This window comes from Ranitomeya variabilis, chromosome 3 (genome assembly GCF_051348905.1).
Source record: "Ranitomeya variabilis isolate aRanVar5 chromosome 3, aRanVar5.hap1, whole genome shotgun sequence".
NCBI classification, from domain to species: Eukaryota; Metazoa; Chordata; class Amphibia; order Anura; family Dendrobatidae; genus Ranitomeya; species Ranitomeya variabilis.
In genome coordinates, this window is record NC_135234.1 from 740,607,346 (window position 1) to 740,616,564 (window position 9,219).

Consider the following 9,219-nt stretch of genomic DNA (forward strand, 5'->3'; position numbering starts at 1 on the left):
TAGGTATGCTAATGTATGTTGCCCCTAACAACCAATTAAATGCTTCTGTCAGTCTCTGACAGTGGGAAGTAAGCAGCAGGATCTTTCTGGGGGGCATCCATTTGGGTGCCCATTGCTAACAACTCTATTGATGTGATTGCATTTTTTTAATGAAATTCAAGTTTGCTGGCTTCCCTGAATTTTCCCCAAAAAATGCAATTTACATAGAATTAATTGGATGTAAATCGCAGTACTAAAAAGTTGCTAATTTCCCAAAAATTGTGTGTAACAATCTGAGTTCTCCTACAAGTGTATTGAACTCGTTCTGAGCCCGTCTTACAGTGCCGGAAACACTTTCTACGACAGTTATGAATTTAGGATTTTGTTATGTTTTGGAAGCAAAATTAACACTGAGGGGTTTAATACTGCCCTTCTTGTTTGCTGTGTGTGAAGAATAAAAATGGCTGTTTATTAAGGTGCTGTTACTTACATATCAGATCAATTCACACTGAGTGACTATACAGCTACAGCACCTCCCAATTTGGATTATTATTCACAAACCGAGGCTATCATTCCTATTTTCAGTCTTTTTCAGCGCTGCAGTAGTACACCACAATCAGGTTAAGCCTTTTTCTGTCTCTAGGTGCAACGAGTCGTGTGCTCTGAGATAGTATCCCTACACTGTACAAAAAAAATATGGTATATATATTTTTCAAGCATGCCGAAGACACTCGGTTATCACAAAAACATGCTCTGATAACACCCATCTGAGGACATTCGACCATCACTAGTAACTATACATCATGATGTGAGAACTCCTTTCAAATATCAAAAAGGGTTAATAAAAAAAAAGTAAAACTGCTCTCCCCAAAATCCCAATTTTCCAATAAAAAAATGATTTAGTCCAGAAAAAAAAAACATTCCTTAGAAACAAAACATAACTCTAACATATAATTATTTATCTCGCACAGTAAAAATGGTAAAAAAGAGAAAAAACAGTGCCAAAATTGCCATTTTTGTTCATTCACGCTTAAAAATAAATTAAACAGCAAGTGATTAAAAAGCAGCATGCATCCACAAATTGTGCTAATAAAGACTACTATAACTTGAAAAAACGAAAAAGCTCTCACTTAAAAAGTGATTTTCTCGTTCAAATGTAGTAAAAAGTAAAAAACAGAAATAAAAAATTGGAAAGTAAGAAAAAAAATGTTAGAAAAGAAATGTGAAAACAATACCAGAATTGCTGTTTTTTGCTCATCCAGTCTAACAAAAATAATAAAATAAACGTGAGCAAAGAGTCAAATGGACCTCAAAAATGGGAACCATTGAAAACTACATTGTGTTCTGCAAAAAATAAGCTTCTATGTAACTCTGTTTATGGAAAATTTTTAAAAAATACATCATGCGTCTCAGAATACAACAAACCTATGCCAAAAAATAAAAACACGTGGAAAAACATGAAAAACTGTAAAATCTGTTCACATGCATAGTGGTTTTTTTTTTTTTGCTGCTTTTTTATAGCAGCTGTTTTGTTGCATTTTTGGCGGATAAAACTAACTTTATTAAACATCTACTGTATACAAATCACACATGTAAAAAGAAAAAAAATAAGCCCTCATGGAGCTCCATTAGTGGAAAATTATTGTAAAGGGAGTAATAAAAGATAATTAAAACTATATACTGGTAATGGTGTAATCAGGCTGACCCACAAAATACAGTTATCACTACATTTATTCAAAATGTGAATCTAGTAAAATTATCAGTAAACAACAGAAGAATGACTTAACTTTTTCATGTTGAGAAATAGAAAAAAAAAACTATTACAAATTAAGTAATAAATTACATGAGCGCCAAAATAGAGCAACTGGCAAGTATAATTCATCCCATAAAAAAATAAAGCATTCATGCAGATAGGTCAGTGAGAAAATTAAAAGTATTATGGCTCCTGGAATGTGAGGCTATGTGCCATAGAGTTTTTTTAATGAGTTTTTTTTGTTGCAGATCATCGCCATAATCCTGCTCAAAAACTGCTTTAAAAACTCTTGGAAAACTTCTGTAATTTGTGTGCAAAATTCATGTTTGCTGTTCATATGACAAGTTTTTTTTGTTTTTTTTTTTATCTTGTTTTTTTTTTCTGAAGAGGTTTTCAAAGATAACTTGTGGAAATAAGACAGTGAGTGTCACTTCTTAAGGCAGATTCTTAAGTAAACCTCTCCAAACTAGGTATTGTCCAATCAAACGGCTGCAAAAAAAAAAATTTTCAGGAATTTAAAAACTCTTCAAAACCAGTTCAGGTTATCAGCGCACAGTTCCTCCATCTCTGATGGTTCGGGCTGCATTAGTGCCTGTGGAATGGGTGGATTACACATGGTAGGTGCCATCAATGCTGAGCGTTATATACAGGTGTTAGACGTCTGGATGGAGCAGATGTTGCTCTATTTCTGGAAATGTCTTGCATATTTCAGCGAGACACTGGTAAACCACATACTGTATCCATCACAACAGCATGGCTCCTCAGAAGAACAGTTCGGGCAATGAACTGGTTTCCTGCAGCCCGGACCTTTCACCAATAGAAAACATCGGCAAAGAAAACCCAGAACTGTGGAGCAGCGAGAATCCGATATCAGACAAGAATGGGACAACGTTCTTTTCCCCAAAAGTCTAGCAATTTTCTCCTCACTTCCCAGACATTTACAGACTGTTGTGAAACAAAGCTGTGATGGTCCATGATGGTGGACAAGACCCAGACACATCTTTTTTGAGATGCGCTACTAGTGATGAGCGAACGTGCCGGGATAAGGTGTTATCCGCCATGCTCGGTGCTAACCGAGTATCTTGGATAAATATGTTTGAGTCCCCGCTCCTGCATGTCTTGCGGCTGTTCGGCAGCAGCAACGCATCCTAGCATTGCCTAACAAACAGGAAATCTCTGTATGTATTGCTTCTGTCGAACAGCCGTGAGTGGGGACTCGAACATATTTATCCAAGACACTCGGTTAGCACCGAGCATGCCGGCTAACACCTTATCCCAGCATGTTCGCTCATCACTAACTGCTACCATAAATGTCTAAGGCTGGTTTCACATTTGCATTGGGCAGAGCTGCGGAGGGCTGCGTTGTTCCTCAGTTAAGCCCCATCCACTGCCGATCCTCTTCCATTCAGCTCCGCCTACGTCAGCATGCATCCTGCGTACCTATCTTTAAAGGGAACCTGTCACCCCCCCCCCCAGTCGTTTCAAACTAAAAGAGCCACGTTGTGCAGTAGTAATGCTGCATTCTGACAAGGTGGCTCTTTTACTTCTGGGTGCTGTAACTTGAGAAATAATCAGTTTTATAATTTGTCAGAAATACCTGGTCTTCAGTCAAGTGGGCCGGTGTCTCCCCCCTGCTTCAGACAGCACACAGCTGTCACTCACATCTTCTTGGCGCCGGGCGCCGCCTCCTCCTCACCGCTGTTTTCAAAATAGCCGGCGCCTGCGCTCTTTTTTCCTGCCTGGTGCAGGCGCAGTGAGCGCTGGCCGTCTTTCCTCATATGCAGTCTCGGTGACTGCGCCTGCGCGGCCGCCCTGCTTGTGATTCCCAGCCCCGCAGATGACTTATGATTTATTCACATTGTGGGGCTGGGAATCACAGGCAGGGCGGCTGCGCAGGCGCAGTCACCGAGACTGCATATGAGGAAAGACGGGCAGCGCTCACTGCGCCTGCACCAGGCAGGAAAAAAGAGCGCAGGCGCCGGCTACTTTCAAAACAGCGGTGAGGAGGAGGCGGCGCCCGGCGCCAAGAAGATGTGAGTGACAGCTGTGTGGTGTCTGCAGCAGGGGGGAAACACCGGCCTCCAGGACTGAAGACCAGGTATTTAGGACAAATTATGAAACTAATTATTTCTCTAGTTACAGCACCCACAACTAAAAGAGCGACCTTGTCAGAATGCAGCATTACTGCTACACAAGGTGGCTCTTTTAGTTTGAAACGACTGGGGGGGGGGGGTGACAGGTTCCCTTTAACATTGGGTACGCAGGCCATGCAAATGCATGCAGATGCCTCCTCATGCGTCGTTTTGACGCTGCATCGAACGCAACATGTTGCATGGCCTGTGAAACCATGTTAAAGATAGGTACGCACCCAGGCAGGCACGCACAGCGCAGGCGCCGGATTTAAGAAGCAACAACGCTGAGGGGCGGCAACCATCGCCCCTGAAGAGAAGAGTGACGGCAGTTGGAAGATTGATAGAGGACGATTCGGACCGCCTCCAGGTACAATATCTGGTATTTGTGGCCAATTTTTAAAACGGTTTATTGAGGTAATAACTTAATCAAAAACTAAAAGAGCCACCTTGTTAGACTGCAGCATTACTGCTGCACAAGGTGGCTCTTTTAGTTTATAACGGCTGGAGGGGGTGACAGTGGCCCTTTAATAAAGTTAGTTTTAGTCGCCCAAAAAGTTTGTTGCATTCTTGCAGTTTTTTTTTTTTCACTTTCTCATTGCTTTCCGTGGGTGAAAAAACGCTGTAAAAACACTGAAAGAATTGACATGTCGCAGATTGCAAAAACGCCGCAGTTCTCATATTCATTCAGGAAAAAAACAAACAATGTGTGTGCATGGGATTTCTGAAATCTTATAACTTTTGCTGCTATTGCAAAAAGCAGCTTTTAATTTGCATAAAAAAGTTGCATGTGAACACAGCCTAATCATTGCATTCCTGTTTTCTCCTACTCCTTTTTGCAGTTAGGGTTATATTTCCTTATGGCTTATAAGCCCCAGTTTGGCCGGACATCTTTCCACTTTCGGTGGTGGTGTCATTTGCTCACTGGGACGATTATGTATTTTCTTTGTCTTTGGTCGGGTTTCACTGATGGATAAATATAAACTACAAAATTCTCCCACTATCTAAAAACTAACAAAAAGTGCAGACAGCAAGGAAGATGTGCTGACTGCTGATAATGTGACACTTCATTAAAGTCCAACAGAAACAAGCAGTGATTTCTACAAAACTGAGAGCGAAATGATCAGGCTGAACCGAAAACCCCGTACTAAAATGTAGAATACTAAACCAGCCACATTGTGTGCCTCCTAATGAATTTGGCGCATCTTTCAGCTGGCACGCACCGACCTAACAAGTGACCTCCAGGCAGGATTGTCAACTTGACATTTTGCTTTTTCTAGGCAGCTTACCAAAAAAATCACGGACAGACCATATTTTTTACAGACACATTGAAAAACCCATAATTCTGACATGAGGGCATCAGCTGCAATCACTGTAAACTCATGATAATTACAGTAAAAACAATCTGGATAAGTTTCTTCAGCCTCAAAAAAATCACAGACGCCTTTTTAATTTTTTATTTTTATTTTTTGCTCAAAAAGTGCCTATTTTTACCGACCGTACTGGAATTTCTGGACTGTTTGCAATTCTGGCTCTCTGCTAATCTTCACCCATTTTTCAAAAATCTGTCTGAGCTGGTAGAAAATGGCATAAAAACTCCAAAAATTGAAAATTTTTGGACTAATTACAAGCAGTTTTGTGCTGGAAGACTGGAGTAAATTCTGCTTTATGAATCGGGGCCATAGTTCTGAAAGAATTTTCTCATTAAAAAATCTGAACTCTATTAGTGATGAGCATAAGGTGATATCCGCCATGCTTGGGTCCTGACCGAGGGTCTTCGGCGTGCTCGAAAAATATGTTCGAGTCCCCGCGGCTGTTGAACAGTCGCAACACATGCAGGGATTTCCTGTTTGTTAGGCAATTGCTGCATGTGTTTCGGCTTTCGAACAACTGCAAGACATGCAGCCCCGGGGGCTCAAACATATTTTTCGAGCACCCCGAAGACACTCTGTCAGCACCCGAGCATGGTGAATAACACCATATCATAGCAAGTTCACTCATCGCTAAACTCTAACTAAAATGGAGAAAATACAGATTAGATATGAGAGAAAGCTTTTTGACAGTGAGAGTGATCAATGAATGGAATAGGCTGCCACAAGAGGTGGTGAGTTTTCCTTCAATGGAAGTCTTCAAACAGAGGCTGGACAGACATCTGTCTGAGATGGTTTAGTGAATCTTGTATTGAGCCTCAGGAGATTGGACATGATGACCCTGGAGGTCCATTCCAACTCTGGCTCCATATTTAACAGGGGAACCGCAGAAGACCTATTATGACCTGGCCTTTCAGGATGCAAAAGAGTATGCTAAGTTGAAGGCTGAGATCTTGGCACGCTTAGGAGTAACTGACTGTCATGGCGCAACAGGGGAATCACTGGACCTATTGCGGTGACAAACCTCCGCGATCCCAAATATTTGACCTTCTACAGCTGGTCCAGAACTGGTTGCAACCTGAATCTTCCTCCACAGCACAGATGGTGGAGAGGGTCATCATGGACAGGTTCATACATTCCCTTCCGAGGCCGGTGCAATCCTGGGTTGCCCAGGAGATGCCCAGAATGCCAATGACATGGTGGTTCTTGTGGAAAGGTTCCTTGGGGAAGCAAGGGGTTTTAGCATCTCCCTATTGGGGTTTCCAAAGGGGGGCAGACACCCAAAAGAGAGGAGCTATTGCCACATCTGGGGGCCATCCAAGAGCCCAGGAGGTGTCTGAGTTGTTGCCAAAGGCCCCCATCCATCCAATAATGTAATTTGTTGGAGATGCCACACCCCGGGTCACATAGCCGCCAAATGACCCATGACCACCAATACAATGGACTGCAACATAGCCTATCTTTCGTTATCTACCTGTCTAAAGTCAGTATATTGGTTTTTTAAAACATTTTTAGATGGATTGGAACAATAAATTGTCATTTTTATGGGAATGGCCAGGTTGCAAAAGGGAACATTAGATACGATAAGTTGGATATTTCACTGCCCTGATGTTACTCAAAGAAAATAAGTGCTCTTTGCTTTCTGATACCTGGTTATCTCCTATGTTTCTGGAAATGAATCCAATAAGGCTCGTATTAGGCTGGGGTCATAGATAGAGCTTGACACGTGTGTACCATGAGTCCAGGGTGCGTGTACTGGAAAGCTGCTTTCTAAATATTCCTGCGTCTCCTCTCTGCATCATTAGAAAGTAAGTGCTAATGGCTATTGCTTACAGTTAATCGCTGTTTCATTCAATATCTGTGAGATTGACAGAGATAGTGGAGTGCTGTACCTGTCCATCTCCAGCCGTATCATAGACTATGAATGAAGTGCTGACGCGCATCCTTTCTCAGGATGGGGGGAGGTCTCAAAAGTCTGACCTGATGTGATCTGCATGTTATTGAACATCCCTTGGATATGTGATCATTTTTAATGTTAGTTTTAACTATAGATGAGCAAAAAGATTCGCAGGACCCTGGTCCAGCATCCACGTCAGAAGTCCGTGGTCACCTACCTGAGCTCTAAGAACCTCCTCCTATCTGTTGGCACCACCGTTTCTTTTTTCGATTAGTTAGAATGTTATTACATCTTCATTGTGGTACAACACAGTCATGGCATTTCCATTACCCCAGTCATCATCCAGCTCTAACCTACATACAAGTTTAAAAATATTATGGGTGAAGCCTAAAGCCAGTCCTACGCATTAAGTGACTGTTGGCTGAACGATGCTTCAGCCGAGAGTTCCGTCAACAACCATTTCACCCATACACAGGAGCGCTCATTTGGCCAAGGGTTCCTGTGTTCTCTGTGAGAAAGCCACCGACAGGCACCAGCGGCTTATAACCGGGAGAACAATGCAAATGGCAGTTCAAAATCGGACATGCGCGTTCAACATCTGTCCAGACCATCAGTTGGCCGGTGTTGTCTGAACCTTTCGATATTCTTGGGTTCTGCTGACATTAGTCTCATGTGTATGGGGCCTTAACACTAAATTGAAGCTGGCGATATCAATCAGTGTTCCTGGAGTCACAACCATCTTGGTTTTGAGGGCCGCAGCTGGCAGCATTTTTTAGAGGAGGAGTTTTCTTGGTAACTAAGTTGTACAATTGCAAGAAACAAAGATCTTTGGTCTTTGTAAGGTCTTGTAAACTCTTGGGTGAATTCCCAGAAATTCTACCCCAGGGTAAATAAATTATAAGGTGTGTGTCTTTATTGTGGTGTTGACACAGCTTTGAGAAGATCACAGTTTGCAATGTTTATCTAGCAATCATCTTTTCCTGTTTCCTTCTCCAGGCCTTCAGGACCAGACAAGGGCCTCAGATTTGAGTATTGCTGGGAAAGACTACAGAAGACAGCAATCCGTTTAACTTTCCCAGGTTCTTTACCTCCTCTCTCACAATATATATCCCATTAAATTAACATGCTGTTTGTGGAGCAGTCTAATCTCCTGAAGAGGATCTCAGCATTCACTGCAATACTTCTCCAAAGTCTTCTGACATGTCCCACAGCCTAGTGTAAACTTAGTTCTCCTTGTTTCAGATACTCGGAGTGATTTCTGGTGTTAATTTGTACAGTGACCAGATGTTCCTTTGAGGACTTTATTATTTTATACCCCTTCCCCAAAAATCACCAAAAGGAAAGCCAGAGTTCTGCATCCCTAACTCCATGTCTTCGAGCTACGTCGATATGTCTCCTTAATTCAACAAGATCTCGATACAGAGTAAGGTGTCCATGCATTTTCAATATTGACTGAGACTGAGATTTGGAAAGAGCTTGTGGGTCAAGCAAAGGTCCTGCACATTATCTTGGGCCAGTCAGTATATTAAATTCCCCCAGTCGATTTATTAACCTTTTTTCCTCCAATCATATTATTTATTAACAAATAAACCAAAGGTCTTGTAAATGCTCATCCAACGTGCATATATTTGTTAACCGATAAATTCTGGATTTATTACCTCTTAATTATTATTACCTTTTTAGACAAAATATAATAAATAACATATTACTAAATATTAACTGGCCAGCATTTAGTAAAATTTAGATGGCTGCCAGGAGACAAGGAGGAGAGATCAGAGTAGCGTTGTCGGTATACCTGACTGCATTAGTGCAGCCATGTCTCATTCATGCTGCCCGTGGTTTAGCCAGTATGAATCAGATGGCAGATTCCCTTCAAGACAAAGTTCTTTTCTAGTGGAAATTCCCTTTGTCAGAAGTAGATATGAGGTCATTTTGGTTTGACTACCACTTGATTCCTTATTTCTTCCTGGATCCACATTCCATATGAAGAAGAAGTTGAAGGATAGACCATGGTCAATCCTTTGGGTTGTTCGATTGCATCTTCTTGGAAAGATATGGCTTTAGAAATTTTTGGAATCATTTTTCCATGTA

At 41.6% G+C, this 9,219-nt stretch overlaps 1 long non-coding RNA gene across 1 annotated transcript; it reads left to right on the forward strand.

Moving 5' to 3' along the window:
- The first annotated feature begins 6,908 nt into the window (after positions 1–6,908).
- Positions 6,909–8,740, forward strand: LOC143818580 (uncharacterized). The gene is made up of 2 exons (XR_013224622.1): positions 6,909–7,039; positions 8,125–8,740. It is a non-coding gene; the product is annotated as an uncharacterized LOC143818580 (long non-coding RNA).
- The last annotated feature ends 479 nt before the right edge of the window (positions 8,741–9,219 follow it).